Below are 26,561 nucleotides of genomic sequence, written 5' to 3' on the forward strand. Positions count from 1 at the left end.
CAGGTGATGCTGTTTAACTGGCAAGATTTAGTTCCTTTCCAAAGCAACATTTACAAGAATCGCATTGGCATGAAGGATGACGACACGATTGGCCTAATACAATTTGGGTCCCCATGCTGATGCTAACAAGTTCCCCAACGAGGAGCTTAATATGGGGGAATTAGCTCAAGTGGTAGAGCGCTTGCTTCGCATGCGAGAGGCAGCGGGATCGATGCCCGCATTCTCCAACAGCTTTTTCATTGAAAAATGGAGCTCCGTTCCACAACAACCTTTGCACGTGTTTCGGAAAAGCAGCTCCAAAGTGTGGAACGATTCAACTCTCCCAGGTAGGAGCAAGGGAAGTGCGAGTTAGCTCAAACGCTGCAGCGCTTCCTTTGCCTGTCATATGCAGGGGAATCGATACTCGCAATCCCTGTGAGATTCAAATTGATGTCAAGTAAGCAGTCGAACCAGACTGTACTCATGCTGACGCTCACAAGTTCCCCAACGAGGAACTCTACATGGGGGATTAGCTCAAATGGTAGAGCGCTCGCTTAGCATGCGAGAGGTAGCGGGATCGATGCCCGCATCCTCCATAGGTGATGCTGTTTAACTGGCAAGATTTAGTTTCTTACGCAGGGGAATCGATACTCGCAATCCCTGTGAGATTCAAATTGATGTCAAGTAAGCAGTCGAACCAGACTGTACTCATGCTGACGCTCACAAGTTCCCCAACGAGAAACTCTACATGGGGGATTAGCTCAAATGGTAGAGCGCTCGCTTTGCATGCGAGAGGTAGCGGGATCGATGCCCGCATCCTCCACAGGTGATGCTGTTTAACTGGCAAGATTTAGTTCCTTTCCAAAGCAACATCTACAAGAATCGCATTGGCATGAAGGATGACGACACGATTGGCCTAATACAATTTTGGTCCTCATGCTGATGCTAACAAGTTCCCCAACGAGGAGCTTAATATGGGGGAATTAGCTCACGTGGTAGAGCGCTTGCTTCGCATGCGAGAGGCAGCGGGATCGATGCCCGCATTCTCCAACAGCTTTTTCATTGAAAAATGGAGCTCCGTTCCACAACAACCTTTGCACGTGTTTCGGAAAAGCAGCTCCAAAGTGTGGGACAATTCAACTCTCCCAGGTAGGAGCAAGGGAAGTGCGAGTTAGCTCAAACGCTGCAGCGCTTCCTTTGCCTGTCATATGCAGGGGAATCGATACTCGCAATCCCTGTGAGATTCAAATTGATGTCAAGTAAGCAGTCGAACCAGACTGTACTCATGCTGACGCTCACAAGTTCCCCAACGAGGAACTCTACATGGGGGATTAGCTCAAATGGTAGAGCGCTCGCTTTGCATGCGAGAGGTAGCGGGATCGATGCCCGCATCCTCCATAGGTGATGCTGTTTAACTGGCAAGATTTAGTTTCTTACGCAGGGGAATCGATACTCGCAATCCCTGTGAGATTCAAATTGATGTCAAGTAAGCAGTCGAGCCAGATTGTCGATTGTGACTCAAGACTGAGCAGTTTTTAACTCTTCCAAGGAAAATACACACATGTAAGGTGGGGGATTAGCTCAAATGGTAGAGCGCTCGCTTAGCATGCGAGAGGTAGCGGGATAGATGCCCGCATCCTCCACAGGTGATGCTGTTTAACTGGCAAGATTTAGTTCCTTTCCAAAGCAACATCTACAAGTATCGCATTGGCATGAAGGATGACGACACGATTGGCTTAATACAATTTGGGTCCTCATGCTGATGCTAACAAGTTCCCCAACGAGGAGCTTAATATGGGGGAATTAGCTCAATTGTTAGAGCACTTGCTTCGCATGCGAGAGGCAGCGGGATCGATGCCCGCATTCTCCAACAGCTTTTTCATTGAAAAATGGAGCTCCGTTCCACAACAACCTTTGCACGTGTTTCGGAAAAGCAGCTCCAAAGTGTGGGACGATTCAACTCTCCCAGGTAGGAGCAAGGGAAGTGCGAGTTAGCTCAAACGCTGCAGCGCTTCCTTTGCCTGTCATATGCAGGGGAATCGATACTCGCAATCCCTGTGAGATTCAAATTGATGTCAAGTAAGCAGTCGAACCAGACTGTACTCATGCTGACGCTCACAAGTTCCCCAATGAGAAACTCTACATGGGGGATTAGCTCAAATGGTAGAGCGCTCGCTTAGCATGCGAGAGGTAGCGGGATCGATGCCCGCATCCTCCACAGGTGATGCTGTTTAACTGGCAAGATTTAGTTCCTTTCCAAAGCAACATTTACAAGAATCGCATTGGCATGAAGGATGACGACACGATTGGCCTAATACAATTTGGGTCCCCATGCTGATGCTAACAAGTTCCCCAACGAGGAGCTTAATATGGGGGAATTAGCTCAAGTGGTAGAGCGCTTGCTTCGCATGCGAGAGGCAGCGGGATCGATGCCCGCATTCTCCAACAGCTTTTTCATTGAAAAATGGAGCTCCGTTCCACAACAACCTTTGCACGTGTTTCGGAAAAGCAGCTCCAAAGTGTGGAACGATTCAACTCTCCCAGGTAGGAGCAAGGGAAGTGCGAGTTAGCTCAAACGCTGCAGCGCTTCCTTTGCCTGTCATATGCAGGGGAATCGATACTCGCAATCCCTGTGAGATTCAAATTGATGTCAAGTAAGCAGTCGAACCAGACTGTACTCATGCTGACGCTCACAAGTTCCCCAACGAGGAACTCTACATGGGGGATTAGCTCAAATGGTAGAGCGCTCGCTTAGCATGCGAGAGGTAGCGGGATCGATGCCCGCATCCTCCATAGGTGATGCTGTTTAACTGGCAAGATTTAGTTTCTTACGCAGGGGAATCGATACTCGCAATCCCTGTGAGATTCAAATTGATGTCAAGTAAGCAGTCGAACCAGACTGTACTCATGCTGACGCTCACAAGTTCCCCAACGAGAAACTCTACATGGGGGATTAGCTCAAATGGTAGAGCGCTCGCTTTGCATGCGAGAGGTAGCGGGATCGATGCCCGCATCCTCCACAGGTGATGCTGTTTAACTGGCAAGATTTAGTTCCTTTCCAAAGCAACATCTACAAGAATCGCATTGGCATGAAGGATGACGACACGATTGGCCTAATACAATTTGGGTCCTCATGCTGATGCTAACAAGTTCCCCAACGAGGAGCTTAATATGGGGGAATTAGCTCAAGTGGTAGAGCGCTTGCTTCGCATGCGAGAGGCAGCGGGATCGATGCCCGCATTCTCCAACAGCTTTTTCATTGAAAAATGGAGCTCCGTTCCACAACAACCTTTGCACGTGTTTCGGAAAAGCAGCTCCAAAGTGTGGGACAATTCAACTCTCCCAGGTAGGAGCAAGGGAAGTGCGAGTTAGCTCAAACGCTGCAGCGCTTCCTTTGCCTGTCATATGCAGGGGAATCGATACTCGCAATCCCTGTGAGATTCAAATTGATGTCAAGTAAGCAGTCGAACCAGACTGTACTCATGCTGACGCTCACAAGTTCCCCAACGAGGAACTCTACATGGGGGATTAGCTCAAATGGTAGAGCGCTCGCTTTGCATGCGAGAGGTAGCGGGATCGATGCCCGCATCCTCCATAGGTGATGCTGTTTAACTGGCAAGATTTAGTTTCTTACGCAGGGGAATCGATACTCGCAATCCCTGTGAGATTCAAATTGATGTCAAGTAAGCAGTCGAGCCAGATTGTCGATTGTGACTCAAGACTGAGCAGTTTTTAACTCTTCCAAGGAAAATACACACATGTAAGGTGGGGGATTAGCTCAAATGGTAGAGCGCTCGCTTAGCATGCGAGAGGTAGCGGGATAGATGCCCGCATCCTCCACAGGTGATGCTGTTTAACTGGCAAGATTTAGTTCCTTTCCAAAGCAACATCTACAAGTATCGCATTGGCATGAAGGATGACGACACGATTGGCTTAATACAATTTGGGTCCTCATGCTGATGCTAACAAGTTCCCCAACGAGGAGCTTAATATGGGGGAATTAGCTCAATTGTTAGAGCACTTGCTTCGCATGCGAGAGGCAGCGGGATCGATGCCCGCATTCTCCAACAGCTTTTTCATTGAAAAATGGAGCTCCGTTCCACAACAACCTTTGCACGTGTTTCGGAAAAGCAGCTCCAAAGTGTGGGACGATTCAACTCTCCCAGGTAGGAGCAAGGGAAGTGCGAGTTAGCTCAAACGCTGCAGCGCTTCCTTTGCCTGTCATATGCAGGGGAATCGATACTCGCAATCCCTGTGAGATTCAAATTGATGTCAAGTAAGCAGTCGAACCAGACTGTACTCATGCTGACGCTCACAAGTTCCCCAATGAGAAACTCTACATGGGGGATTAGCTCAAATGGTAGAGCGCTCGCTTAGCATGCGAGAGGTAGCGGGATCGATGCCCGCATCCTCCATAGGTGATGCTGTTTAACTGGCAAGATTTAGTTTCTTACGCAGGGGAATCGATACTCGCAATCCCTGTGAGATTCAAATTGATGTCAAGTAAGCAGTCGAACCAGACTGTACTCATGCTGACGCTCACAAGTTCCCCAACGAGAAACTCTACATGGGGGATTAGCTCAAATGGTAGAGCGCTCGCTTTGCATGCGAGAGGTAGCGGGATCGATGCCCGCATCCTCCACAGGTGATGCTGTTTAACTGGCAAGATTTAGTTCCTTTCCAAAGCAACATTTATAAGAATCGCATTGGCATGAAGGATGACGACACGATTGGCCTAATACAATTTGGGTCCTCATGCTGATGCTAACAAGTTCCCCAACGAGGAGCTTAATATGGGGGAATTAGCTCAAGTGGTAGAGCGCTTGCTTCGCATGCGAGAGGCAGCGGGATCGATGCCCGCATTCTCCAACAGCTTTTTCATTGAAAAATGGAGCTCCGTTCCACAACAACCTTTGCACGTGTTTCGGAAAAGCAGCTCCAAAGTGTGGGACGATTCAACTCTCCCAGGTAGGAGCAAGGGAAGTGCGAGTTAGCTCAAACGCTGCAGCGCTTCCTTTGCCTGTCATATGCAGGGGAATCGATACTCGCAATCCCTGTGAGATTCAAATTGATGTCAAGTAAGCAGTCGAACCAGACTGTACTCATGCTGACGCTCACAAGTTCCCCAACGAGGAACTCTACATGGGGGATTAGCTCAAATGGTAGAGCGCTCGCTTTGCATGCGAGAGGTAGCGGGATCGATGCCCGCATCCTCCATAGGTGATGCTGTTTAACTGGCAAGATTTAGTTTCTTACGCAGGGGAATCGATACTCGCAATCCCTGTGAGATTCAAATTGATGTCAAGTAAGCAGTCGAGCCAGATTGTCGATTGTGACTCAAGACTGAGCAGTTGTTAACTCTTCCAAGGAAAATACACACACGTAAGGTGGGGGATTAGCTCAAATGGTAGAGCGCTCGCTTAGCATGCGAGAGGTAGCGGGATCGATGCCCGCATCCTCCACAGGTGATGCTGTTTAACTGGCAAGATTTAGTTCCTTTCCAAAGCAACATCTACAAGAATCGCATTGGCATGAAGGATGACGACACGATTGGCCTAATACAATTTGGGTCCTCATGCTGATGCTAACAAGTTCCCCAACGAGGAGCTTAATATGGGGGAATTAGCTCAAGTGGTAGAGCGCTTGCTTCGCATGCGAGAGGCAGCGGGATCGATGCCCGCATTCTCCAACAGCTTTTTCATTGAAAAATGGAGCTCCGTTCCACAACAACCTTTGCACGTGTTTCGGAAAAGCAGCTCCAAAGTGTGGGACGATTCAACTCTCCCAGGTAGGAGCAAGGGAAGTGCGAGTTAGCTCAAACGCTGCAGCGCTTCCTTTGCCTGTCATATGCAGGGGAATCGATACTCGCAATCCCTGTGAGATTCAAATTGATGTCAAGTAAGCAGTCGAACCAGACTGTACTCATGCTGACGCTCACAAGTTCCCCAACGAGGAACTCTACATGGGGGATTAGCTCAAATGGTAGAGCGCTCGCTTTGCATGCGAGAGGTAGCGGGATCGATGCCCGCATCCTCCATAGGTGATGCTGTTTAACTGGCAAGATTTAGTTTCTTACGCAGGGGAATCGATACTCGCAATCCCTGTGAGATTCAAATTGATGTCAAGTAAGCAGTCGAGCCAGATTGTCGATTGTGACTCAAGACTGAGCAGTTGTTAACTCTTCCAAGGAAAATACACACACGTAAGGTGGGGGATTAGCTCAAATGGTAGAGCGCTCGCTTAGCATGCGAGAGGTAGCGGGATCGATGCCCGCATCCTCCACAGGTGATGCTGTTTAACTGGCAAGATTTAGTTCCTTTCCAAAGCAACATCTACAAGAATCGCATTGGCATGAAGGATGACGACACGATTGGCCTAATACAATTTGGGTCCTCATGCTGATGCTAACAAGTTCCCCAACGAGGAGCTTAATATGGGGGAATTAGCTCAAGTGGTAGAGCGCTTGCTTCGCATGCGAGAGGCAGCGGGATCGATGCCCGCATTCTCCAACAGCTTTTTCATTGAAAAATGGAGCTCCGTTCCACAACAACCTTTGCACGTGTTTCGGAAAAGCAGCTCCAAAGTGTGGGACGATTCAACTCTCCCAGGTAGGAGCAAGGGAAGTGCGAGTTAGCTCAAACGCTGCAGCGCTTCCTTTGCCTGTCATATGCAGGGGAATCGATACTCGCAATCCCTGTGAGATTCAAATTGATGTCAAGTAAGCAGTCGAACCAGACTGTACTCATGCTGACGCTCACAAGTTCCCCAACGAGGAACTCTACATGGGGGATTAGCTCAAATGGTAGAGCGCTCGCTTTGCATGCGAGAGGTAGCGGGATCGATGCCCACATCCTCCACAGGTGATGCTGTTTAACTGGCAAGATTTAGTTTCTTACGCAGGGGAATCGATACTCGCAATCCCTGTGAGATTCAAATTGATGTCAAGTAAGCAGTCGAGCCAGATTGTCGATTGTGACTCAAGACTGAGCAGTTTTTAACTCTTCCAAGGAAAATACACACATGTAAGGTGGGGGATTAGCTCAAATGGTAGAGCGCTCGCTTAGCATGCGAGAGGTAGCGGGATCGATGCCCGCATCCTCCACAGGTGATGCTGTTTAACTGGCAAGATTTAGTTCCTTTCCAAAGCAACATCTACAAGAATCGCATTGGCATGAAGGATGACGACACGATTGGCCTAATACAATTTGGGTCCTCATGCTGATGCTAACAAGTTCCCCAACGAGGAGCTTAGTATGGGGGAATTAGCTCAAGTGGTAGAGCGCTTGCTTCGCATGCGAGAGGCAGCGGGATCGATGCCCGCATTCTCCAACAGCTTTTTCATTGAAAAATGGAGCTCCGTTCCACAACAACCTTTGCACGTGTTTCGGAAAAGCAGCTCCAAAGTGTGGGACGATTCAACTCTCCCAGGTAGGAGCAAGGGAAGTGCGAGTTAGCTCAAACGCTGCAGCGCTTCCTTTGCCTGTCATATGCAGGGGAATCGATACTCGCAATCCCTGTGAGATTCAAATTGATGTCAAGTAAGCAGTCGAACCAGACTGTACTCATGCTGACGCTCACAAGTTCCCCAACGAGGAACTCTACATGGGGGATTAGCTCAAATGGTAGAGCGCTCGCTTAGCATGCGAGAGGTAGCGGGATCGATGCCCGCATCCTCCACAGGTGATGCTGTTTAACTGGCAAGATTTAGTTCCTTTCCAAAGCAACATTTACAAGAATCGCATTGGCATGAAGGATGACGACACGATTGGCCTAATACAATTTGGGTCCTCATGCTCATGCTAACAAGTTCCCCAACGAGGAGCTTAATATGGGGGAATTAGCTCAAGTGGTAGAGCGCTTGCTTCGCATGCGAGAGGCAGCGGGATCGATGCCCGCATTCTCCAACAGCTTTTTCATTGAAAAATGGAGCTCCGTTCCACAACAACCTTTGCACGTGTTTCGGAAAAGCAGCTCCAAAGTGTGGGACGATTCAACTCTCCCAGGTAGGAGCAAGGGAAGTGCGAGTTAGCTCAAACGCTGCAGCGCTTCCTTTGCCTGTCATATGCAGGGGAATCGATACTCGCAATCCCTGTGAGATTCAAATTGATGTCAAGTAAGCAGTCGAACCAGACTGTACTCATGCTGACGCTCACAAGTTCCCCAACGAGGAACTCTACATGGGGGATTAGCTCAAATGGTAGAGCGCTCGCTTTGCATGCGAGAGGTAGCGGGATCGATGCCCGCATCCTCCATAGGTGATGCTGTTTAACTGGCAAGATTGAGTTTCTTACGCAGGGGAATCGATACTCGCAATCCCTGTGAGATTCAAATTGATGTCAAGTAAGCAGTCGAGCCAGATTGTCGATTGTGACTCAAGACTGAGCAGTTTTTAACTCTTCCAAGGAAAATACACACATGTAAGGTGGGGGATTAGCTCAAATGGTAGAGCGCTCGCTTAGCATGCGAGAGGTAGCGGGATCGATGCCCGCATCCTCCACAGGTGATGCTGTTTAACTGGCAAGATTTAGTTCCTTTCCAAAGCAACATCTACAAGAATCGCATTGGCATGAAGGATGACGACACGATTGGCCTAATACAATTTGGGTCCTCATGCTGATGCTAACTAGTTCCCCAACGAGGAGCTTAGTATGGGGGAATTAGCTCAAGTGGTAGAGCGCTTGCTTCGCATGCGAGAGGCAGCGGGATCAATGCCCGCATTCTCCAACAGCTTTTTCATTGAAAAATGGAGCTCCGTTCCACAACAACCTTTGCACGTGTTTCGGAAAAGCAGCTCCAAAGTGTGGGACGATTCAACTCTCCCAGGTAGGAGCAAGGGAAGTGCGAGTTAGCTCAAACGCTGCAGCGCTTCCTTTGCCTGTCATATGCAGGGGAATCGATACTCGCAATCCCTGTGAGATTCAAATTGATGTCAAGTAAGCAGTCGAACCAGACTGTACTCATGCTGACGCTCACAAGTTCCCCAACGAGGAACTCTACATGGGGGATTAGCTCAAATGGTAGAGAGCTCGCTTAGCATGCGAGAGGTAGCGGGATCGATGCCCGCATCCTCCACAGGTGATGCTGTTTAACTGGCAAGATTTAGTTCCTTTCCAAAGCAACATTTACAAGAATCGCATTGGCATGAAGGATGACGACACGATTGGCCTAATACAATTTGGGTCCTCATGCTGATGCTAACAAGTTCCCCAACGAGGAGCTTAATATGGGGGAATTAGCTCAAGTGGTAGAGCGCTTGCTTCGCATGCGAGAGGCAGCGGGATCGATGCCCGCATTCTCCAACAGCTTTTTCATTGAAAAATGGAGCTCTGTTCCACAACAACCTTTGCACGTGTTTCGGAAAAGCAGCTCCAAAGTGTGGGACGATTCAACTCTCCCAGGTAGGAGCAGGGGAAGTGCGAGTTAGCTCAAACGCTGCAGCGCTTCCTTTGCCTGTCATATGCAGGGGAATCGATACTCGCAATCCCTGTGAGATTCAAATTGATGTCAAGTAAGCAGTCGAACCAGACTGTACTCATGCTGACGCTCACAAGTTCCCCAACGAGGAACTCTACATGGGGGATTAGCTCAAATGGTAGAGCGCTCGCTTTGCATGCGAGAGGTAGCGGGATCGATGCCCACATCCTCCACAGGTGATGCTGTTTAACTGGCAAGATTTAGTTTCTTACGCAGGGGAATCGATACTCGCAATCCCTGTGAGATTCAAATTGATGTCAAGTAAGCAGTCGAACCAGACTGTACTCATGCTGACGCTCACAAGTTCCCCAACGAGGAACTCTACATGGGGGATTAGCTCAAATGGTAGAGCGCTCGCTTTGCATGCGAGAGGTAGCGGGATCGATGCCCGCATCCTCCACAGGTGATGCTGTTTAACTGGCAAGATTTAGTTCCTTTCCAAAGCAACATTTATAAGAATCGCATTGGCATGAAGGATGACGACACGATTGGCCTAATACAATTTGGGTCCTCATGCTGATGCTAACAAGTTCCCCAACGAGGAGCTTAATATGGGGGAATTAGCTCAAGTGGTAGAGCGCATGCGAGAGGCAGCGGGATCGATGCCCGCATTCTCCAACAGCTTTTTCATTGAAAAATGGAGCTCCGTTCCACAACAACCTTTGCACGTGTTTCGGAAAAGCAGCTCCAAAGTGTGGGACGATTCAACTCTCCCAGGTAGGAGCAAGGGAAGTGCGAGTTAGCTCAAACGCTGCAGCGCTTCCTTTGCCTGTCATATGCAGGGGAATCGATACTCGCAATCCCTGTGAGATTCAAATTGATGTCAAGTAAGCAGTCGAACCAGACTGTACTCATGCTGACGCTCACAAGTTCCCCAACGAGGAACTCTACATGGGGGATTAGCTCAAATGGTAGAGCGCTCGCTTTGCATGCGAGAGGTAGCGGGATCGATGCCCGCATCCTCCATAGGTGATGCTGTTTAACTGGCAAGATTTAGTTTCTTACGCAGGGGAATCGATACTCGCAATCCCTGTGAGATTCAAATTGATGTCAAGTAAGCAGTCGAGCCAGATTGTCGATTGTGACTCAAGACTGAGCAGTTTTTAACTCTTCCAAGGAAAATACACACATGTAAGGTGGGGGATTAGCTCAAATGGTAGAGCGCTCGCTTAGCATGCGAGAGGTAGCGGGATCGATGCCCGCATCCTCCACAGGTGATGCTGTTTAACTGGCAAGATTTAGTTCCTTTCCAAAGCAACATCTACAAGAATCGCATTGGCATGAAGGATGACGACACGATTGGCCTAATACAATTTGGGTCCTCATGCTGATGCTAACAAGTTCCCCAACGAGGAGCTTAGTATGGGGGAATTAGCTCAAGTGGTAGAGCGCTTGCTTCGCATGCGAGAGGCAGCGGCATCGATGCCCGCATTCTCCAACAGCTTTTTCATTGAAAAATGGAGCTCCGTTCCACAACAACCTTTGCACGTGTTTCGGAAAAGCAGCTCCAAAGTGTGGGACGATTCAACTCTCCCAGGTAGGAGCAAGGGAAGTGCGAGTTAGCTCAAACGCTGCAGCGCTTCCTTTGCCTGTCATATGCAGGGGAATCGATACTCGCAATCCCTGTGAGATTCAAATTGATGTCAAGTAAGCAGTCGAACCAGACTGTACTCATGCTGACGCTCACAAGTTCCCCAACGAGGAACTCTACATGGGGGATTAGCTCAAATGGTAGAGCGCTCGCTTAGCATGCGAGAGGTAGCGGGATCGATGCCCGCATCCTCCACAGGTGATGCTGTTTAACTGGCAAGATTTAGTTTCTTACGCAGGGGAATCGATACTCGCAATCCCTGTGAGATTCAAATTGATGTCAAGTAAGCAGTCGAGCCAGATTGTCGATTGTGACTCAAGACTGAGCAGTTTTTAACTCTTCCAAGGAAAATACACACATGTAAGGTGGGGGATTAGCTCAAATGGTAGAGCGCTCGCTTAGCATGCGAGAGGTAGCGGGATCGATGCCCGCATCCTCCACAGGTGATGCTGTTTAACTGGCAAGACTTAGTTCCTTTCCAAAGCAACATCTACAAGAATCGCATTGGCATGAAGGATGACGACACGATTGGCCTAATACAATTTGGGTCCTCATGCTGATGCTAACAAGTTCCCCAACGAGGAGCTTAGTATGGGGGAATTAGCTCAAGTGGTAGAGCGCTTGCTTCGCATGCGAGAGGCAGCGGGATCGATGCCCGCATTCTCCAACAGCTTTTTCATTGAAAAATGGAGCTCCGTTCCACAACAACCTTTGCACGTGTTTCGGAAAAGCAGCTCCAAAGTGTGGGACGATTCAACTCTCCCAGGTAGGAGCAAGGGAAGTGCGAGTTAGCTCAAACGCTGCAGCGCTTCCTTTGCCTGTCATATGCAGGGGAATCGATACTCGCAATCCCTGTGAGATTCAAATTGATGTCAAGTAAGCAGTCGAACCAGACTGTACTCATGCTGACGCTCACAAGTTCCCCAACGAGGAACTCTACATGGGGGATTAGCTCAAATGGTAGAGCGCTCGCTTTGCATGCGAGAGGTAGCGGGATCGATGCCCGCATCCTCCATAGGTGATGCTGTTTAACTGGCAAGATTTAGTTTCTTACGCAGGGGAATCGATACTCGCAATCCCTGTGAGATTCAAATTGATGTCAAGTAAGCAGTCGAGCCAGATTGTCGATTGTGACTCAAGACTGAGCAGTTGTTAACTCTTCCAAGGAAAATACACACACGTAAGGTGGGGGATTAGCTCAAATGGTAGAGCGCTCGCTTAGCATGCGAGAGGTAGCGGGATCGATGCCCGCATCCTCCACAGGTGATGCTGTTTAACTGGCAAGATTTAGTTCCTTTCCAAAGCAACATCTACAAGAATCGCATTGGCATGAAGGATGACGACACGATTGGCCTAATACAATTTGGGTCCTCATGCTGATGCTAACAAGTTCCCCAACGAGGAGCTTAATATGGGGGAATTAGCTCAAGTGGTAGAGCGCTTGCTTCGCATGCGAGAGGCAGCGGGATCGATGCCCGCATTCTCCAACAGCTTTTTCATTGAAAAATGGAGCTCCGTTCCACAACAACCTTTGCACGTGTTTCGGAAAAGCAGCTCCAAAGTGTGGGACGATTCAACTCTCCCAGGTAGGAGCAAGGGAAGTGCGAGTTAGCTCAAACGCTGCAGCGCTTCCTTTGCCTGTCATATGCAGGGGAATCGATACTCGCAATCCCTGTGAGATTCAAATTGATGTCAAGTAAGCAGTCGAACCAGACTGTACTCATGCTGACGCTCACAAGTTCCCCAACGAGGAACTCTACATGGGGGATTAGCTCAAATGGTAGAGCGCTCGCTTTGCATGCGAGAGGTAGCGGGATCGATGCCCGCATCCTCCATAGGTGATGCTGTTTAACTGGCAAGATTTAGTTTCTTACGCAGGGGAATCGATACTCGCAATCCCTGTGAGATTCAAATTGATGTCAAGTAAGCAGTCGAGCCAGATTGTCGATTGTGACTCAAGACTGAGCAGTTGTTAACTCTTCCAAGGAAAATACACACACGTAAGGTGGGGGATTAGCTCAAATGGTAGAGCGCTCGCTTAGCATGCGAGAGGTAGCGGGATCGATGCCCGCATCCTCCACAGGTGATGCTGTTTAACTGGCAAGATTTAGTTCCTTTCCAAAGCAACATCTACAAGAATCGCATTGGCATGAAGGATGACGACACGATTGGCCTAATACAATTTGGGTCCTCATGCTGATGCTAACAAGTTCCCCAACGAGGAGCTTAATATGGGGGAATTAGCTCAAGTGGTAGAGCGCTTGCTTCGCATGCGAGAGGCAGCGGGATCGATGCCCGCATTCTCCAACAGCTTTTTCATTGAAAAATGGAGCTCCGTTCCACAACAACCTTTGCACGTGTTTCGGAAAAGCAGCTCCAAAGTGTGGGACGATTCAACTCTCCCAGGTAGGAGCAAGGGAAGTGCGAGTTAGCTCAAACGCTGCAGCGCTTCCTTTGCCTGTCATATGCAGGGGAATCGATACTCGCAATCCCTGTGAGATTCAAATTGATGTCAAGTAAGCAGTCGAACCAGACTGTACTCATGCTGACGCTCACAAGTTCCCCAACGAGGAACTCTACATGGGGGATTAGCTCAAATGGTAGAGCGCTCGCTTTGCATGCGAGAGGTAGCGGGATCGATGCCCACATCCTCCACAGGTGATGCTGTTTAACTGGCAAGATTTAGTTTCTTACGCAGGGGAATCGATACTCGCAATCCCTGTGAGATTCAAATTGATGTCAAGTAAGCAGTCGAGCCAGATTGTCGATTGTGACTCAAGACTGAGCAGTTTTTAACTCTTCCAAGGAAAATACACACATGTAAGGTGGGGGATTAGCTCAAATGGTAGAGCGCTCGCTTAGCATGCGAGAGGTAGCGGGATCGATGCCCGCATCCTCCACAGGTGATGCTGTTTAACTGGCAAGATTTAGTTCCTTTCCAAAGCAACATCTACAAGAATCGCATTGGCATGAAGGATGACGACACGATTGGCCTAATACAATTTGGGTCCTCATGCTGATGCTAACAAGTTCCCCAACGAGGAGCTTAGTATGGGGGAATTAGCTCAAGTGGTAGAGCGCTTGCTTCGCATGCGAGAGGCAGCGGGATCGATGCCCGCATTCTCCAACAGCTTTTTCATTGAAAAATGGAGCTCCGTTCCACAACAACCTTTGCACGTGTTTCGGAAAAGCAGCTCCAAAGTGTGGGACGATTCAACTCTCCCAGGTAGGAGCAAGGGAAGTGCGAGTTAGCTCAAACGCTGCAGCGCTTCCTTTGCCTGTCATATGCAGGGGAATCGATACTCGCAATCCCTGTGAGATTCAAATTGATGTCAAGTAAGCAGTCGAACCAGACTGTACTCATGCTGACGCTCACAAGTTCCCCAACGAGGAACTCTACATGGGGGATTAGCTCAAATGGTAGAGCGCTCGCTTAGCATGCGAGAGGTAGCGGGATCGATGCCCGCATCCTCCACAGGTGATGCTGTTTAACTGGCAAGATTTAGTTCCTTTCCAAAGCAACATTTACAAGAATCGCATTGGCATGAAGGATGACGACACGATTGGCCTAATACAATTTGGGTCCTCATGCTCATGCTAACAAGTTCCCCAACGAGGAGCTTAATATGGGGGAATTAGCTCAAGTGGTAGAGCGCTTGCTTCGCATGCGAGAGGCAGCGGGATCGATGCCCGCATTCTCCAACAGCTTTTTCATTGAAAAATGGAGCTCCGTTCCACAACAACCTTTGCACGTGTTTCGGAAAAGCAGCTCCAAAGTGTGGGACGATTCAACTCTCCCAGGTAGGAGCAAGGGAAGTGCGAGTTAGCTCAAACGCTGCAGCGCTTCCTTTGCCTGTCATATGCAGGGGAATCGATACTCGCAATCCCTGTGAGATTCAAATTGATGTCAAGTAAGCAGTCGAACCAGACTGTACTCATGCTGACGCTCACAAGTTCCCCAACGAGGAACTCTACATGGGGGATTAGCTCAAATGGTAGAGCGCTCGCTTTGCATGCGAGAGGTAGCGGGATCGATGCCCGCATCCTCCATAGGTGATGCTGTTTAACTGGCAAGATTGAGTTTCTTACGCAGGGGAATCGATACTCGCAATCCCTGTGAGATTCAAATTGATGTCAAGTAAGCAGTCGAGCCAGATTGTCGATTGTGACTCAAGACTGAGCAGTTTTTAACTCTTCCAAGGAAAATACACACATGTAAGGTGGGGGATTAGCTCAAATGGTAGAGCGCTCGCTTAGCATGCGAGAGGTAGCGGGATCGATGCCCGCATCCTCCACAGGTGATGCTGTTTAACTGGCAAGATTTAGTTCCTTTCCAAAGCAACATCTACAAGAATCGCATTGGCATGAAGGATGACGACACGATTGGCCTAATACAATTTGGGTCCTCATGCTGATGCTAACTAGTTCCCCAACGAGGAGCTTAGTATGGGGGAATTAGCTCAAGTGGTAGAGCGCTTGCTTCGCATGCGAGAGGCAGCGGGATCAATGCCCGCATTCTCCAACAGCTTTTTCATTGAAAAATGGAGCTCCGTTCCACAACAACCTTTGCACGTGTTTCGGAAAAGCAGCTCCAAAGTGTGGGACGATTCAACTCTCCCAGGTAGGAGCAAGGGAAGTGCGAGTTAGCTCAAACGCTGCAGCGCTTCCTTTGCCTGTCATATGCAGGGGAATCGATACTCGCAATCCCTGTGAGATTCAAATTGATGTCAAGTAAGCAGTCGAACCAGACTGTACTCATGCTGACGCTCACAAGTTCCCCAACGAGGAACTCTACATGGGGGATTAGCTCAAATGGTAGAGAGCTCGCTTAGCATGCGAGAGGTAGCGGGATCGATGCCCGCATCCTCCACAGGTGATGCTGTTTAACTGGCAAGATTTAGTTCCTTTCCAAAGCAACATTTACAAGAATCGCATTGGCATGAAGGATGACGACACGATTGGCCTAATACAATTTGGGTCCTCATGCTGATGCTAACAAGTTCCCCAACGAGGAGCTTAATATGGGGGAATTAGCTCAAGTGGTAGAGCGCTTGCTTCGCATGCGAGAGGCAGCGGGATCGATGCCCGCATTCTCCAACAGCTTTTTCATTGAAAAATGGAGCTCTGTTCCACAACAACCTTTGCACGTGTTTCGGAAAAGCAGCTCCAAAGTGTGGGACGATTCAACTCTCCCAGGTAGGAGCAGGGGAAGTGCGAGTTAGCTCAAACGCTGCAGCGCTTCCTTTGCCTGTCATATGCAGGGGAATCGATACTCGCAATCCCTGTGAGATTCAAATTGATGTCAAGTAAGCAGTCGAACCAGACTGTACTCATGCTGACGCTCACAAGTTCCCCAACGAGGAACTCTACATGGGGGATTAGCTCAAATGGTAGAGCGCTCGCTTTGCATGCGAGAGGTAGCGGGATCGATGCCCACATCCTCCACAGGTGATGCTGTTTAACTGGCAAGATTTAGTTTCTTACGCAGGGGAATCGATACTCGCAATCCCTGTGAGATTCAAATTGATGTCAAGTAAGCAGTCGAACCAGACTGTACTCATGCTGACGCTCACAAGTTCCCCAACGAGGAACTCTACATGGGGGATTAGCTCAAATGGTAGAGCGCTCGCTTTGCATGCGAGAGGTAGCGGGATCGATGCCCGCATCCTCCACAGGTGATGCTGTTTAACTGGCAAGATTTAGTTCCTTTCCAAAGCAACATTTATAAGAATCGCATTGGCATGAAGGATGACGACACGATTGGCCTAATACAATTTGGGTCCTCATGCTGATGCTAACAAGTTCCCCAACGAGGAGCTTAATATGGGGGAATTAGCTCAAGTGGTAGAGCGCATGCGAGAGGCAGCGGGATCGATGCCCGCATTCTCCAACAGCTTTTTCATTGAAAAATGGAGCTCCGTTCCACAACAACCTTTGCACGTGTTTCGGAAAAGCAGCTCCAAAGTGTGGGACGATTCAACTCTCCCAGGTAGGAGCAAGGGAAGTGCGAGTTAGCTCAAACGCTGCAGCGCTTCCTTTGCCTGTCATATGCAGGGGAATCGATACTCGCAATCCCTGTGAGATTCAAATTGATGTCAAGTAAGCAGTCGAACCAGACTGTACTCATGCTGACGCTCACAAGTTCCCCAACGAGGAACTCTACATGGGGGATTAGCTCAAATGGTAGAGCGCTCGCTTTGCATGCGAGAGGTAGCGGGATCGATGCCCGCATCCTCCATAGGTGATGCTGTTTAACTGGCAAGATTTAGTTTCTTACGCAGGGGAATCGATACTCGCAATCCCTGTGAGATTCAAATTGATGTCAAGTAAGCAGTCGAGCCAGATTGTCGATTGTGACTCAAGACTGAGCAGTTTTTAACTCTTCCAAGGAAAATACACACATGTAAGGTGGGGGATTAGCTCAAATGGTAGAGCGCTCGCTTAGCATGCGAGAGGTAGCGGGATCGATGCCCGCATCCTCCACAGGTGATGCTGTTTAACTGGCAAGATTTAGTTCCTTTCCAAAGCAACATCTACAAGAATCGCATTGGCATGAAGGATGACGACACGATTGGCCTAATACAATTTGGGTCCTCATGCTGATGCTAACAAGTTCCCCAACGAGGAGCTTAGTATGGGGGAATTAGCTCAAGTGGTAGAGCGCTTGCTTCGCATGCGAGAGGCAGCGGCATCGATGCCCGCATTCTCCAACAGCTTTTTCATTGAAAAATGGAGCTCCGTTCCACAACAACCTTTGCACGTGTTTCGGAAAAGCAGCTCCAAAGTGTGGGACGATTCAACTCTCCCAGGTAGGAGCAAGGGAAGTGCGAGTTAGCTCAAACGCTGCAGCGCTTCCTTTGCCTGTCATATGCAGGGGAATCGATACTCGCAATCCCTGTGAGATTCAAATTGATGTCAAGTAAGCAGTCGAACCAGACTGTACTCATGCTGACGCTCACAAGTTCCCCAACGAGGAACTCTACATGGGGGATTAGCTCAAATGGTAGAGCGCTCGCTTAGCATGCGAGAGGTAGCGGGATCGATGCCCGCATCCTCCACAGGTGATGCTGTTTAACTGGCAAGATTTAGTTTCTTACGCAGGGGAATCGATACTCGCAATCCCTGTGAGATTCAAATTGATGTCAAGTAAGCAGTCGAGCCAGATTGTCGATTGTGACTCAAGACTGAGCAGTTTTTAACTCTTCCAAGGAAAATACACACATGTAAGGTGGGGGATTAGCTCAAATGGTAGAGCGCTCGCTTAGCATGCGAGAGGTAGCGGGATCGATGCCCGCATCCTCCACAGGTGATGCTGTTTAACTGGCAAGACTTAGTTCCTTTCCAAAGCAACATCTACAAGAATCGCATTGGCATGAAGGATGACGACACGATTGGCCTAATACAATTTGGGTCCTCATGCTGATGCTAACAAGTTCCCCAACGAGGAGCTTAGTATGGGGGAATTAGCTCAAGTGGTAGAGCGCTTGCTTCGCATGCGAGAGGCAGCGGGATCGATGCCCGCATTCTCCAACAGCTTTTTCATTGAAAAATGGAGCTCCGTTCCACAACAACCTTTGCACGTGTTTCGGAAAAGCAGCTCCAAAGTGTGGGACGATTCAACTCTCCCAGGTAGGAGCAAGGGAAGTGCGAGTTAGCTCAAACGCTGCAGCGCTTCCTTTGCCTGTCATATGCAGGGGAATCGATACTCGCAATCCCTGTGAGATTCAAATTGATGTCAAGTAAGCAGTCGAACCAGACTGTACTCATGCTGACGCTCACAAGTTCCCCAACGAGGAACTCTACATGGGGGATTAGCTCAAATGGTAGAGCGCTCGCTTTGCATGCGAGAGGTAGCGGGATCGATGCCCGCTTCCTCCATAGGTGATGCTGTTTAACTGGCAAGATTTAGTTTCTTACGCAGGGGAATCGATACTCGCAATCCCTGTGAGATTCAAATTGATGTCAAGTAAGCAGTCGAGCCAGATTGTCGATTGTGACTCAAGACTGAGCAGTTTTTAACTCTTCCAAGGAAAATACACACATGTAAGGTGGGGGATTAGCTACAAGAATCGCATTGGCATGAAGGATGACGACACGATTGGCCTAATACAATTTGGGTCCTCATGCTGATGCTAACAAGTTCCCCAACGAGGAGCTTAGTATGGGGGAATTAGCTCAAGTGGTAGAGCGCTTGCTTCGCATGCGAGAGGCAGCGGGATCGATGCCCGCATTCTCCAACAGCTTTTTCATTGAAAAATGGAGCTCCGTTCCACAACAACCTTTGCACGTGTTTCGGAAAAGCAGCTCCAAAGTGTGGGACGATTCAACTCTCCCAGGTAGGAGCAAGGGAAGTGCGAGTTAGCTCAAACGCTGCAGCGCTTCCTTTGCCTGTCATATGCAGGGGAATCGATACTCGCAATCCCTGTGAGATTCAAATTGATGTCAAGTAAGCAGTCGAACCAGACTGTACTCATGCTGACGCTCACAAGTTCCCCAACGAGGAACTCTACATGGGGGATTAGCTCAAATGGTAGAGCGCTCGCTTTGCATGCGAGAGGTAGCGGGATCGATGCCCGCATCCTCCATAGGTGATGCTGTTTAACTGGCAAGATTTAGTTTCTTACGCAGGGGAATCGATACTCGCAATCCCTGTGAGATTCAAATTGATGTCAAGTAAGCAGTCGAGCCAGATTGTCGATTGTGACTCAAGACTGAGCAGTTTTTAACTCTTCCAAGGAAAATACACACATGTAAGGTGGGGGATTAGCTACAAGAATCGCATTGGCATGAAGGATGACGACACGATTGGCCTAATACAATTTGGGTCCTCATGCTGATGCTAACAAGTTCCCCAACGAGGAGCTTAGTATGGGGGAATTAGCTCAAGTGGTAGAGCGCTTGCTTCGCATGCGAGAGGCAGCGGGATCGATGCCCGCATTCTCCAACAGCTTTTTCATTGAAAAATGGAGCTCCGTTCCACAACAACCTTTGCACGTGTTTCGGAAAAGCAGCTCCAAAGTGTGGGACGATTCAACTCTCCCAGGTAGGAGCAAGGGAAGTGCGAGTTAGCTCAAACGCTGCAGCGCTTCCTTTGCCTGTCATATGCAGGGGAATCGATACTCGCAATCCCTGTGAGATTCAAATTGATGTCAAGTAAGCAGTCGAACCAGACTGTACTCATGCTGACGCTCACAAGTTCCCCAACGAGGAACTCTACATGGGGGATTAGCTCAAATGGTAGAGCGCTCGCTTTGCATGCGAGAGGTAGCGGGATCGATGCCCACATCCTCCACAGGTGATGCTGTTTAACTGGCAAGATTTAGTTTCTTACGCAGGGGAATCGATACTCGCAATCCCTGTGAGATTCAAATTGATGTCAAGTAAGCAGTCGAACCAGACTGTACTCATGCTGACGCTCACAAGTTCCCCAACGAGAAACTCTACATGGGGGATTAGCTCAAATGGTAGAGCGCTCGCTTTGCATGCGAGAGGTAGCGGGATCGATGCCCGCATCCTCCACAGGTGATGCTGTTTAACTGGCAAGATTTAGTTCCTTTCCAAAGCAACATTTATAAGAATCGCATTGGCATGAAGGATGACGACACGATTGGCCTAATACAATTTGGGTCCTCATGCTGATGCTAACAAGTTCCCCAACGAGGAGCTTAGTATGGGGGAATTAGCTCAAGTGGTAGAGCGCTTGCTTCGCATGCGAGAGGCAGCGGGATCGATGCCCGCATTCTCCAACAGCTTTTTCATTGAAAAATGGAGCTCCGTTCCACAACAACCTTTGCACGTGTTTCGGAAAAGCAGCTCCAAAGTGTGGGACGATTCAACTCTCCCAGGTAGGAGCAAGGGAAGTGCGAGTTAGCTCAAACGCTGCAGCGCTTCCTTTGCCTGTCATATGCAGGGGAATCGATACTCGCAATCCCTGTGAGATTCAAATTGATGTCAAGTAAGCAGTCGAACCAGACTGTACTCATGCTGACGCTCACAAGTTCCCCAACGAGGAACTCTACATGGGGGATTAGCTCAAATGGTAGAGCGCTCGCTTTGCATGCGAGAGGTAGCGGGATCGATGCCCACATCCTCCACAGGTGATGCTGTTTAACTGGCAAGATTTAGTTTCTTACGCAGGGGAATCGATACTCGCAATCCCTGTGAGATTCAAATTGATGTCAAGTAAGCAGTCGAACCAGACTGTACTCATGCTGACGCTCACAAGTTCCCCAACGAGAAACTCTACATGGGGGATTAGCTCAAATGGTAGAGCGCTCGCTTTGCATGCGAGAGGTAGCGGGATCGATGCCCGCATCCTCCACAGGTGATGCTGTTTAACTGGCAAGATTTAGTTCCTTTCCAAAGCAACATTTACAAGAATCGCATTGGCATGAAGGATGACGACACGATTGGCCTAATACAATTTGGGTCCTCATGCTGATGCTAACAAGTTCCCCAACGAGGAGCTTAATATGGGGGAATTAGCTCAAGTGGTAGAGCGCTTGCTTCGCATGCGAGAGGCAGCGGGATCGATGCCCGCATTCTCCAACAGCTTTTTCATTGAAAAATGGAGCTCTGTTCCACAACAACCTTTGCACGTGTTTCGGAAAAGCAGCTCCAAAGTGTGGGACGATTCAACTCTCCCAGGTAGGAGCAGGGGAAGTGCGAGTTAGCTCAAACGCTGCAGCGCTTCCTTTGCCTGTCATATGCAGGGGAATCGATACTCGCAATCCCTGTGAGATTCAAATTGATGTCAAGTAAGCAGTCGAACCAGACTGTACTCATGCTGACGCTCACAAGTTCCCCAACGAGGAACTCTACATGGGGGATTAGCTCAAATGGTAGAGCGCTCGCTTTGCATGCGAGAGGTAGCGGGATCGATGCCCACATCCTCCACAGGTGATGCTGTTTAACTGGCAAGATTTAGTTTCTTACGCAGGGGAATCGATACTCGCAATCCCTGTGAGATTCAAATTGATGTCAAGTAAGCAGTCGAACCAGACTGTACTCATGCTGACGCTCACAAGTTCCCCAACGAGGAACTCTACATGGGGGATTAGCTCAAATGGTAGAGCGCTCGCTTTGCATGCGAGAGGTAGCGGGATCGATGCCCGCATCCTCCACAGGTGATGCTGTTTAACTGGCAAGATTTAGTTCCTTTCCAAAGCAACATTTATAAGAATCGCATTGGCATGAAGGATGACGACACGATTGGCCTAATACAATTTGGGTCCTCATGCTGATGCTAACAAGTTCCCCAACGAGGAGCTTAATATGGGGGAATTAGCTCAAGTGGTAGAGCGCATGCGAGAGGCAGCGGGATCGATGCCCGCATTCTCCAACAGCTTTTTCATTGAAAAATGGAGCTCCGTTCCACAACAACCTTTGCACGTGTTTCGGAAAAGCAGCTCCAAAGTGTGGGACGATTCAACTCTCCCAGGTAGGAGCAAGGGAAGTGCGAGTTAGCTCAAACGCTGCAGCGCTTCCTTTGCCTGTCATATGCAGGGGAATCGATACTCGCAATCCCTGTGAGATTCAAATTGATGTCAAGTAAGCAGTCGAACCAGACTGTACTCATGCTGACGCTCACAAGTTCCCCAACGAGGAACTCTACATGGGGGATTAGCTCAAATGGTAGAGCGCTCGCTTTGCATGCGAGAGGTAGCGGGATCGATGCCCGCATCCTCCATAGGTGATGCTGTTTAACTGGCAAGATTGAGTTTCTTACGCAGGGGAATCGATACTCGCAATCCCTGTGAGATTCAAATTGATGTCAAGTAAGCAGTCGAGCCAGATTGTCGATTGTGACTCAAGACTGAGCAGTTTTTAACTCTTCCAAGGAAAATACACACATGTAAGGTGGGGGATTAGCTCAAATGGTAGAGCGCTCGCTTAGCATGCGAGAGGTAGCGGGATCGATGCCCGCATCCTCCACAGGTGATGCTGTTTAACTGGCAAGATTTAGTTCCTTTCCAAAGCAACATCTACAAGAATCGCATTGGCATGAAGGATGACGACACGATTGGCCTAATACAATTTGGGTCCTCATGCTGATGCTAACTAGTTCCCCAACGAGGAGCTTAGTATGGGGGAATTAGCTCAAGTGGTAGAGCGCTTGCTTCGCATGCGAGAGGCAGCGGGATCGATGCCCGCATTCTCCAACAGCTTTTTCATTGAAAAATGGAGCTCCGTTCCACAACAACCTTTGCACGTGTTTCGGAAAAGCAGCTCCAAAGTGTGGGACGATTCAACTCTCCCAGGTAGGAGCAAGGGAAGTGCGAGTTAGCTCAAACGCTGCAGCGCTTCCTTTGCCTGTCATATGCAGGGGAATCGATACTCGCAATCCCTGTGAGATTCAAATTGATGTCAAGTAAGCAGTCGCACCAGACTGTACTCATGCTGACGCTCACAAGTTCCCCAACGAGGAACTCTACATGGGGGATTAGCTCAAATGGTAGAGAGCTCGCTTAGCATGCGAGAGGTAGCGGGATCGATGCCCGCATCCTCCACAGGTGATGCTGTTTAACTGGCAAGATTTAGTTCCTTTCCAAAGCAACATTTACAAGAATCGCATTGGCATGAAGGATGACGACACGATTGGCCTAATACAATTTGGGTCCTCATGCTGATGCTAACAAGTTCCCCAACGAGGAGCTTAATATGGGGGAATTAGCTCAAGTGGTAGAGCGCTTGCTTCGCATGCGAGAGGCAGCGGGATCGATGCCCGCATTCTCCAACAGCTTTTTCATTGAAAAATGGAGCTCTGTTCCACAACAACCTTTGCACGTGTTTCGGAAAAGCAGCTCCAAAGTGTGGGACGATTCAACTCTCCCAGGTAGGAGCAGGGGAAGTGCGAGTTAGCTCAAACGCTGCAGCGCTTCCTTTGCCTGTCATATGCAGGGGAATCGATACTCGCAATCCCTGTGAGATTCAAATTGATGTCAAGTAAGCAGTCGAACCAGACTGTACTCATGCTGACGCTCACAAGTTCCCCAACGAGGAACTCTACATGGGGGATTAGCTCAAATGGTAGAGCGCTCGCTTTGCATGCGAGAGGTAGCGGGATCGATGCCCACATCCTCCACAGGTGATGCTGTTTAACTGGCAAGATTTAGTTTCTTACGCAGGGGAATCGATACTCGCAATCCCTGTGAGATTCAAATTGATGTCAAGTAAGCAGTCGAACCAGACTGTACTCATGCTGACGCTCACAAGTTCCCCAACGAGGAACTCTACATGGGGGATTAGCTCAAATGGTAGAGCGCTCGCTTTGCATGCGAGAGGTAGTGGGATCGATGCCCGCATCCTCCACAGGTGATGCTGTTTAACTGGCAAGATTTAGTTCCTTTCCAAAGCAACATTTATAAGAATCGCATTGGCATGAAGGATGACGACACGATTGGCCTAATACAATTTGGGTCCTCATGCTGATGCTAACAAGTTCCCCAACGAGGAGCTTAATATGGGGGAATTAGCTCAAGTGGTAGAGCGCTTGCTTCGCATGCGAGAGGCAGCGGGATCGATGCCCGCATTCTCCAACAGCTTTTTCATTGAAAAATGGAGCTCCGTTCCACAACAACCTTTGCACGTGTTTCGGAAAAGCAGCTCCAAAGTGTGGGACGATTCAACTCTCCCAGGTAGGAGCAAGGGAAGTGCGAGTTAGCTCAAACGCTGCAGCGCTTCCTTTGCCTGTCATATGCAGGGGAATCGATACTCGCAATCCCTGTGAGATTCAAATTGATGTCAAGTAAGCAGTCGAACCAGACTGTACTCATGCTGACGCTCACAAGTTCCCCAACGAGGAACTCTACATGGGGGATTAGCTCAAATGGTAGAGCGCTCGCTTTGCATGCGAGAGGTAGCGGGATCGATGCCCGCATCCTCCATAGGTGATGCTGTTTAACTGGCAAGATTTAGTTTCTTACGCAGGGGAATCGATACTCGCAATCCCTGTGAGATTCAAATTGATGTCAAGTAAGCAGTCGAGCCAGATTGTCGATTGTGACTCAAGACTGAGCAGTTTTTAACTCTTCCAAGGAAAATACACACATGTAAGGTGGGGGATTAGCTCAAATGGTAGAGCGCTCGCTTAGCATGCGAGAGGTAGCGGGATCGATGCCCGCATCCTCCACAGGTGATGCTGTTTAACTGGCAAGATTTAGTTCCTTTCCAAAGCAACATCTACAAGAATCGCATTGGCATGAAGGATGACGACACGATTGGCCTAATACAATTTGGGTCCTCATGCTGATGCTAACAAGTTCCCCAACGAGGAGCTTAGTATGGGGGAATTAGCTCAAGTGGTAGAGCGCTTGCTTCGCATGCGAGAGGCAGCGGGATCGATGCCCGCATTCTCCAACAGCTTTTTCATTGAAAAATGGAGCTCCGTTCCACAACAACCTTTGCACGTGTTTCGGAAAAGCAGCTCCAAAGTGTGGGACGATTCAACTCTCCCAGGTAGGAGCAAGGGAAGTGCGAGTTAGCTCAAACGCTGCAGCGCTTCCTTTGCCTGTCATATGCAGGGGAATCGATACTCGCAATCCCTGTGAGATTCAAATTGATGTCAAGTAAGCAGTCGAACCAGACTGTACTCATGCTGACGCTCACAAGTTCCCCAACGAGGAACTCTACATGGGGGATTAGCTCAAATGGTAGAGAGCTCGCTTAGCATGCGAGAGGTAGCGGGATCGATGCCCGCATCCTCCACAGGTGATGCTGTTTAACTGGCAAGATTTAGTTCCTTTCCAAAGCAACATTTACAAGAATCGCATTGGCATGAAGGATGACGACACGATTGGCCTAATACAATTTGGGTCCTCATGCTGATGCTAACAAGTTCCCCAACGAGGAGCTTAATATGGGGGAATTAGCTCAAGTGGTAGAGCGCTTGCTTCGCATGCGAGAGGCAGCGGGATCGATGCCCGCATTCTCCAACAGCTTTTTCATTGAAAAATGGAGCTCTGTTCCACAACAACCTTTGCACGTGTTTCGGAAAAGCAGCTCCAAAGTGTGGGACGATTCAACTCTCCCAGGTAGGAGCAGGGGAAGTGCGAGTTAGCTCAAACGCTGCAGCGCTTCCTTTGCCTGTCATATGCAGGGGAATCGATACTCGCAATCCCTGTGAGATTCAAATTGATGTCAAGTAAGCAGTCGAACCAGACTGTACTCATGCTGACGCTCACAAGTTCCCCAACGAGGAACTCTACATGGGGGATTAGCTCAAATGGTAGAGCGCTCGCTTTGCATGCGAGAGGTAGCGGGATCGATGCCCACATCCTCCACAGGTGATGCTGTTTAACTGGCAAGATTTAGTTTCTTACGCAGGGGAATCGATACTCGCAATCCCTGTGAGATTCAAATTGATGTCAAGTAAGCAGTCGAACCAGACTGTACTCATGCTGACGCTCACAAGTTCCCCAACGAGGAACTCTACATGGGGGATTAGCTCAAATGGTAGAGCGCTCGCTTTGCATGCGAGAGGTAGTGGGATCGATGCCCGCATCCTCCACAGGTGATG

General features: G+C 49.1%; 70 non-coding genes across 70 annotated transcripts; all 70 read left to right on the top strand.

Moving 5' to 3' along the window:
• Positions 1-154: 154 nt before the first annotated feature.
• On the top strand, positions 155-227 carry trnaa-cgc (transfer RNA alanine (anticodon CGC)). Its single transcript has one exon. It is a non-coding gene; the product is annotated as a tRNA-Ala (tRNA).
• Positions 228-502: 275 nt separating this feature from the next.
• On the top strand, positions 503-575 carry trnaa-agc (transfer RNA alanine (anticodon AGC)). The gene has a single exon. It is a non-coding gene; the product is annotated as a tRNA-Ala (tRNA).
• A 154-nt stretch (positions 576-729) lies between these two features.
• trnaa-ugc (transfer RNA alanine (anticodon UGC)) lies at positions 730-802 on the top strand. Its single transcript has one exon. It is a non-coding gene; the product is annotated as a tRNA-Ala (tRNA).
• Positions 803-1,304: 502 nt separating this feature from the next.
• trnaa-ugc (transfer RNA alanine (anticodon UGC)) lies at positions 1,305-1,377 on the top strand. The gene has a single exon. It is a non-coding gene; the product is annotated as a tRNA-Ala (tRNA).
• A 747-nt stretch (positions 1,378-2,124) lies between these two features.
• Positions 2,125-2,197, top strand: trnaa-agc (transfer RNA alanine (anticodon AGC)). The gene has a single exon. It is a non-coding gene; the product is annotated as a tRNA-Ala (tRNA).
• Positions 2,198-2,351: 154 nt separating this feature from the next.
• Positions 2,352-2,424, top strand: trnaa-cgc (transfer RNA alanine (anticodon CGC)). The gene has a single exon. It is a non-coding gene; the product is annotated as a tRNA-Ala (tRNA).
• A 275-nt stretch (positions 2,425-2,699) lies between these two features.
• Positions 2,700-2,772, top strand: trnaa-agc (transfer RNA alanine (anticodon AGC)). Its single transcript has one exon. It is a non-coding gene; the product is annotated as a tRNA-Ala (tRNA).
• Positions 2,773-2,926: 154 nt separating this feature from the next.
• trnaa-ugc (transfer RNA alanine (anticodon UGC)) lies at positions 2,927-2,999 on the top strand. The gene has a single exon. It is a non-coding gene; the product is annotated as a tRNA-Ala (tRNA).
• Positions 3,000-3,153: 154 nt separating this feature from the next.
• trnaa-cgc (transfer RNA alanine (anticodon CGC)) lies at positions 3,154-3,226 on the top strand. Its single transcript has one exon. It is a non-coding gene; the product is annotated as a tRNA-Ala (tRNA).
• A 275-nt stretch (positions 3,227-3,501) lies between these two features.
• trnaa-ugc (transfer RNA alanine (anticodon UGC)) lies at positions 3,502-3,574 on the top strand. The gene has a single exon. It is a non-coding gene; the product is annotated as a tRNA-Ala (tRNA).
• A 747-nt stretch (positions 3,575-4,321) lies between these two features.
• trnaa-agc (transfer RNA alanine (anticodon AGC)) lies at positions 4,322-4,394 on the top strand. The gene has a single exon. It is a non-coding gene; the product is annotated as a tRNA-Ala (tRNA).
• A 154-nt stretch (positions 4,395-4,548) lies between these two features.
• On the top strand, positions 4,549-4,621 carry trnaa-ugc (transfer RNA alanine (anticodon UGC)). Its single transcript has one exon. It is a non-coding gene; the product is annotated as a tRNA-Ala (tRNA).
• Positions 4,622-4,775: 154 nt separating this feature from the next.
• On the top strand, positions 4,776-4,848 carry trnaa-cgc (transfer RNA alanine (anticodon CGC)). Its single transcript has one exon. It is a non-coding gene; the product is annotated as a tRNA-Ala (tRNA).
• Positions 4,849-5,123: 275 nt separating this feature from the next.
• On the top strand, positions 5,124-5,196 carry trnaa-ugc (transfer RNA alanine (anticodon UGC)). The gene has a single exon. It is a non-coding gene; the product is annotated as a tRNA-Ala (tRNA).
• Positions 5,197-5,368: 172 nt separating this feature from the next.
• trnaa-agc (transfer RNA alanine (anticodon AGC)) lies at positions 5,369-5,441 on the top strand. Its single transcript has one exon. It is a non-coding gene; the product is annotated as a tRNA-Ala (tRNA).
• Positions 5,442-5,595: 154 nt separating this feature from the next.
• Positions 5,596-5,668, top strand: trnaa-cgc (transfer RNA alanine (anticodon CGC)). Its single transcript has one exon. It is a non-coding gene; the product is annotated as a tRNA-Ala (tRNA).
• Positions 5,669-5,943: 275 nt separating this feature from the next.
• On the top strand, positions 5,944-6,016 carry trnaa-ugc (transfer RNA alanine (anticodon UGC)). Its single transcript has one exon. It is a non-coding gene; the product is annotated as a tRNA-Ala (tRNA).
• A 172-nt stretch (positions 6,017-6,188) lies between these two features.
• On the top strand, positions 6,189-6,261 carry trnaa-agc (transfer RNA alanine (anticodon AGC)). Its single transcript has one exon. It is a non-coding gene; the product is annotated as a tRNA-Ala (tRNA).
• Positions 6,262-6,415: 154 nt separating this feature from the next.
• trnaa-cgc (transfer RNA alanine (anticodon CGC)) lies at positions 6,416-6,488 on the top strand. Its single transcript has one exon. It is a non-coding gene; the product is annotated as a tRNA-Ala (tRNA).
• Positions 6,489-7,008: 520 nt separating this feature from the next.
• On the top strand, positions 7,009-7,081 carry trnaa-agc (transfer RNA alanine (anticodon AGC)). The gene has a single exon. It is a non-coding gene; the product is annotated as a tRNA-Ala (tRNA).
• A 154-nt stretch (positions 7,082-7,235) lies between these two features.
• Positions 7,236-7,308, top strand: trnaa-cgc (transfer RNA alanine (anticodon CGC)). The gene has a single exon. It is a non-coding gene; the product is annotated as a tRNA-Ala (tRNA).
• A 275-nt stretch (positions 7,309-7,583) lies between these two features.
• On the top strand, positions 7,584-7,656 carry trnaa-agc (transfer RNA alanine (anticodon AGC)). The gene has a single exon. It is a non-coding gene; the product is annotated as a tRNA-Ala (tRNA).
• Positions 7,657-7,810: 154 nt separating this feature from the next.
• On the top strand, positions 7,811-7,883 carry trnaa-cgc (transfer RNA alanine (anticodon CGC)). Its single transcript has one exon. It is a non-coding gene; the product is annotated as a tRNA-Ala (tRNA).
• Positions 7,884-8,158: 275 nt separating this feature from the next.
• Positions 8,159-8,231, top strand: trnaa-ugc (transfer RNA alanine (anticodon UGC)). The gene has a single exon. It is a non-coding gene; the product is annotated as a tRNA-Ala (tRNA).
• A 172-nt stretch (positions 8,232-8,403) lies between these two features.
• trnaa-agc (transfer RNA alanine (anticodon AGC)) lies at positions 8,404-8,476 on the top strand. Its single transcript has one exon. It is a non-coding gene; the product is annotated as a tRNA-Ala (tRNA).
• A 729-nt stretch (positions 8,477-9,205) lies between these two features.
• Positions 9,206-9,278, top strand: trnaa-cgc (transfer RNA alanine (anticodon CGC)). The gene has a single exon. It is a non-coding gene; the product is annotated as a tRNA-Ala (tRNA).
• Positions 9,279-9,780: 502 nt separating this feature from the next.
• On the top strand, positions 9,781-9,853 carry trnaa-ugc (transfer RNA alanine (anticodon UGC)). The gene has a single exon. It is a non-coding gene; the product is annotated as a tRNA-Ala (tRNA).
• Positions 9,854-10,346: 493 nt separating this feature from the next.
• trnaa-ugc (transfer RNA alanine (anticodon UGC)) lies at positions 10,347-10,419 on the top strand. The gene has a single exon. It is a non-coding gene; the product is annotated as a tRNA-Ala (tRNA).
• Positions 10,420-10,591: 172 nt separating this feature from the next.
• trnaa-agc (transfer RNA alanine (anticodon AGC)) lies at positions 10,592-10,664 on the top strand. The gene has a single exon. It is a non-coding gene; the product is annotated as a tRNA-Ala (tRNA).
• Positions 10,665-11,166: 502 nt separating this feature from the next.
• Positions 11,167-11,239, top strand: trnaa-agc (transfer RNA alanine (anticodon AGC)). Its single transcript has one exon. It is a non-coding gene; the product is annotated as a tRNA-Ala (tRNA).
• Positions 11,240-11,411: 172 nt separating this feature from the next.
• Positions 11,412-11,484, top strand: trnaa-agc (transfer RNA alanine (anticodon AGC)). Its single transcript has one exon. It is a non-coding gene; the product is annotated as a tRNA-Ala (tRNA).
• Positions 11,485-11,638: 154 nt separating this feature from the next.
• trnaa-cgc (transfer RNA alanine (anticodon CGC)) lies at positions 11,639-11,711 on the top strand. The gene has a single exon. It is a non-coding gene; the product is annotated as a tRNA-Ala (tRNA).
• Positions 11,712-11,986: 275 nt separating this feature from the next.
• trnaa-ugc (transfer RNA alanine (anticodon UGC)) lies at positions 11,987-12,059 on the top strand. The gene has a single exon. It is a non-coding gene; the product is annotated as a tRNA-Ala (tRNA).
• A 172-nt stretch (positions 12,060-12,231) lies between these two features.
• trnaa-agc (transfer RNA alanine (anticodon AGC)) lies at positions 12,232-12,304 on the top strand. Its single transcript has one exon. It is a non-coding gene; the product is annotated as a tRNA-Ala (tRNA).
• A 154-nt stretch (positions 12,305-12,458) lies between these two features.
• On the top strand, positions 12,459-12,531 carry trnaa-cgc (transfer RNA alanine (anticodon CGC)). The gene has a single exon. It is a non-coding gene; the product is annotated as a tRNA-Ala (tRNA).
• Positions 12,532-12,806: 275 nt separating this feature from the next.
• trnaa-ugc (transfer RNA alanine (anticodon UGC)) lies at positions 12,807-12,879 on the top strand. The gene has a single exon. It is a non-coding gene; the product is annotated as a tRNA-Ala (tRNA).
• A 172-nt stretch (positions 12,880-13,051) lies between these two features.
• trnaa-agc (transfer RNA alanine (anticodon AGC)) lies at positions 13,052-13,124 on the top strand. Its single transcript has one exon. It is a non-coding gene; the product is annotated as a tRNA-Ala (tRNA).
• A 154-nt stretch (positions 13,125-13,278) lies between these two features.
• On the top strand, positions 13,279-13,351 carry trnaa-cgc (transfer RNA alanine (anticodon CGC)). The gene has a single exon. It is a non-coding gene; the product is annotated as a tRNA-Ala (tRNA).
• A 520-nt stretch (positions 13,352-13,871) lies between these two features.
• Positions 13,872-13,944, top strand: trnaa-agc (transfer RNA alanine (anticodon AGC)). Its single transcript has one exon. It is a non-coding gene; the product is annotated as a tRNA-Ala (tRNA).
• Positions 13,945-14,098: 154 nt separating this feature from the next.
• On the top strand, positions 14,099-14,171 carry trnaa-cgc (transfer RNA alanine (anticodon CGC)). The gene has a single exon. It is a non-coding gene; the product is annotated as a tRNA-Ala (tRNA).
• A 275-nt stretch (positions 14,172-14,446) lies between these two features.
• trnaa-agc (transfer RNA alanine (anticodon AGC)) lies at positions 14,447-14,519 on the top strand. The gene has a single exon. It is a non-coding gene; the product is annotated as a tRNA-Ala (tRNA).
• A 154-nt stretch (positions 14,520-14,673) lies between these two features.
• trnaa-cgc (transfer RNA alanine (anticodon CGC)) lies at positions 14,674-14,746 on the top strand. Its single transcript has one exon. It is a non-coding gene; the product is annotated as a tRNA-Ala (tRNA).
• Positions 14,747-15,021: 275 nt separating this feature from the next.
• Positions 15,022-15,094, top strand: trnaa-ugc (transfer RNA alanine (anticodon UGC)). Its single transcript has one exon. It is a non-coding gene; the product is annotated as a tRNA-Ala (tRNA).
• Positions 15,095-15,266: 172 nt separating this feature from the next.
• Positions 15,267-15,339, top strand: trnaa-agc (transfer RNA alanine (anticodon AGC)). Its single transcript has one exon. It is a non-coding gene; the product is annotated as a tRNA-Ala (tRNA).
• A 729-nt stretch (positions 15,340-16,068) lies between these two features.
• trnaa-cgc (transfer RNA alanine (anticodon CGC)) lies at positions 16,069-16,141 on the top strand. Its single transcript has one exon. It is a non-coding gene; the product is annotated as a tRNA-Ala (tRNA).
• A 502-nt stretch (positions 16,142-16,643) lies between these two features.
• trnaa-ugc (transfer RNA alanine (anticodon UGC)) lies at positions 16,644-16,716 on the top strand. Its single transcript has one exon. It is a non-coding gene; the product is annotated as a tRNA-Ala (tRNA).
• A 493-nt stretch (positions 16,717-17,209) lies between these two features.
• On the top strand, positions 17,210-17,282 carry trnaa-ugc (transfer RNA alanine (anticodon UGC)). The gene has a single exon. It is a non-coding gene; the product is annotated as a tRNA-Ala (tRNA).
• A 172-nt stretch (positions 17,283-17,454) lies between these two features.
• trnaa-agc (transfer RNA alanine (anticodon AGC)) lies at positions 17,455-17,527 on the top strand. The gene has a single exon. It is a non-coding gene; the product is annotated as a tRNA-Ala (tRNA).
• A 502-nt stretch (positions 17,528-18,029) lies between these two features.
• trnaa-agc (transfer RNA alanine (anticodon AGC)) lies at positions 18,030-18,102 on the top strand. The gene has a single exon. It is a non-coding gene; the product is annotated as a tRNA-Ala (tRNA).
• A 172-nt stretch (positions 18,103-18,274) lies between these two features.
• trnaa-agc (transfer RNA alanine (anticodon AGC)) lies at positions 18,275-18,347 on the top strand. The gene has a single exon. It is a non-coding gene; the product is annotated as a tRNA-Ala (tRNA).
• A 154-nt stretch (positions 18,348-18,501) lies between these two features.
• trnaa-cgc (transfer RNA alanine (anticodon CGC)) lies at positions 18,502-18,574 on the top strand. The gene has a single exon. It is a non-coding gene; the product is annotated as a tRNA-Ala (tRNA).
• Positions 18,575-19,208: 634 nt separating this feature from the next.
• trnaa-cgc (transfer RNA alanine (anticodon CGC)) lies at positions 19,209-19,281 on the top strand. The gene has a single exon. It is a non-coding gene; the product is annotated as a tRNA-Ala (tRNA).
• Positions 19,282-19,556: 275 nt separating this feature from the next.
• On the top strand, positions 19,557-19,629 carry trnaa-ugc (transfer RNA alanine (anticodon UGC)). The gene has a single exon. It is a non-coding gene; the product is annotated as a tRNA-Ala (tRNA).
• A 286-nt stretch (positions 19,630-19,915) lies between these two features.
• trnaa-cgc (transfer RNA alanine (anticodon CGC)) lies at positions 19,916-19,988 on the top strand. The gene has a single exon. It is a non-coding gene; the product is annotated as a tRNA-Ala (tRNA).
• Positions 19,989-20,490: 502 nt separating this feature from the next.
• On the top strand, positions 20,491-20,563 carry trnaa-ugc (transfer RNA alanine (anticodon UGC)). The gene has a single exon. It is a non-coding gene; the product is annotated as a tRNA-Ala (tRNA).
• Positions 20,564-20,717: 154 nt separating this feature from the next.
• On the top strand, positions 20,718-20,790 carry trnaa-cgc (transfer RNA alanine (anticodon CGC)). The gene has a single exon. It is a non-coding gene; the product is annotated as a tRNA-Ala (tRNA).
• Positions 20,791-21,292: 502 nt separating this feature from the next.
• trnaa-ugc (transfer RNA alanine (anticodon UGC)) lies at positions 21,293-21,365 on the top strand. The gene has a single exon. It is a non-coding gene; the product is annotated as a tRNA-Ala (tRNA).
• A 154-nt stretch (positions 21,366-21,519) lies between these two features.
• Positions 21,520-21,592, top strand: trnaa-cgc (transfer RNA alanine (anticodon CGC)). The gene has a single exon. It is a non-coding gene; the product is annotated as a tRNA-Ala (tRNA).
• Positions 21,593-22,094: 502 nt separating this feature from the next.
• trnaa-ugc (transfer RNA alanine (anticodon UGC)) lies at positions 22,095-22,167 on the top strand. The gene has a single exon. It is a non-coding gene; the product is annotated as a tRNA-Ala (tRNA).
• Positions 22,168-22,660: 493 nt separating this feature from the next.
• trnaa-ugc (transfer RNA alanine (anticodon UGC)) lies at positions 22,661-22,733 on the top strand. The gene has a single exon. It is a non-coding gene; the product is annotated as a tRNA-Ala (tRNA).
• Positions 22,734-22,905: 172 nt separating this feature from the next.
• Positions 22,906-22,978, top strand: trnaa-agc (transfer RNA alanine (anticodon AGC)). Its single transcript has one exon. It is a non-coding gene; the product is annotated as a tRNA-Ala (tRNA).
• Positions 22,979-23,132: 154 nt separating this feature from the next.
• On the top strand, positions 23,133-23,205 carry trnaa-cgc (transfer RNA alanine (anticodon CGC)). The gene has a single exon. It is a non-coding gene; the product is annotated as a tRNA-Ala (tRNA).
• A 502-nt stretch (positions 23,206-23,707) lies between these two features.
• On the top strand, positions 23,708-23,780 carry trnaa-cgc (transfer RNA alanine (anticodon CGC)). Its single transcript has one exon. It is a non-coding gene; the product is annotated as a tRNA-Ala (tRNA).
• A 502-nt stretch (positions 23,781-24,282) lies between these two features.
• trnaa-ugc (transfer RNA alanine (anticodon UGC)) lies at positions 24,283-24,355 on the top strand. Its single transcript has one exon. It is a non-coding gene; the product is annotated as a tRNA-Ala (tRNA).
• Positions 24,356-24,509: 154 nt separating this feature from the next.
• trnaa-cgc (transfer RNA alanine (anticodon CGC)) lies at positions 24,510-24,582 on the top strand. Its single transcript has one exon. It is a non-coding gene; the product is annotated as a tRNA-Ala (tRNA).
• A 275-nt stretch (positions 24,583-24,857) lies between these two features.
• On the top strand, positions 24,858-24,930 carry trnaa-ugc (transfer RNA alanine (anticodon UGC)). Its single transcript has one exon. It is a non-coding gene; the product is annotated as a tRNA-Ala (tRNA).
• A 172-nt stretch (positions 24,931-25,102) lies between these two features.
• Positions 25,103-25,175, top strand: trnaa-agc (transfer RNA alanine (anticodon AGC)). Its single transcript has one exon. It is a non-coding gene; the product is annotated as a tRNA-Ala (tRNA).
• Positions 25,176-25,329: 154 nt separating this feature from the next.
• On the top strand, positions 25,330-25,402 carry trnaa-cgc (transfer RNA alanine (anticodon CGC)). The gene has a single exon. It is a non-coding gene; the product is annotated as a tRNA-Ala (tRNA).
• Positions 25,403-25,904: 502 nt separating this feature from the next.
• On the top strand, positions 25,905-25,977 carry trnaa-cgc (transfer RNA alanine (anticodon CGC)). The gene has a single exon. It is a non-coding gene; the product is annotated as a tRNA-Ala (tRNA).
• Positions 25,978-26,479: 502 nt separating this feature from the next.
• trnaa-ugc (transfer RNA alanine (anticodon UGC)) lies at positions 26,480-26,552 on the top strand. The gene has a single exon. It is a non-coding gene; the product is annotated as a tRNA-Ala (tRNA).
• Positions 26,553-26,561: the final 9 nt, after the last annotated feature.

This window comes from Osmerus mordax, chromosome 22 (assembly GCF_038355195.1).
Source record: "Osmerus mordax isolate fOsmMor3 chromosome 22, fOsmMor3.pri, whole genome shotgun sequence".
Classification (NCBI taxonomy): Eukaryota; Metazoa; Chordata; class Actinopteri; order Osmeriformes; family Osmeridae; genus Osmerus; species Osmerus mordax.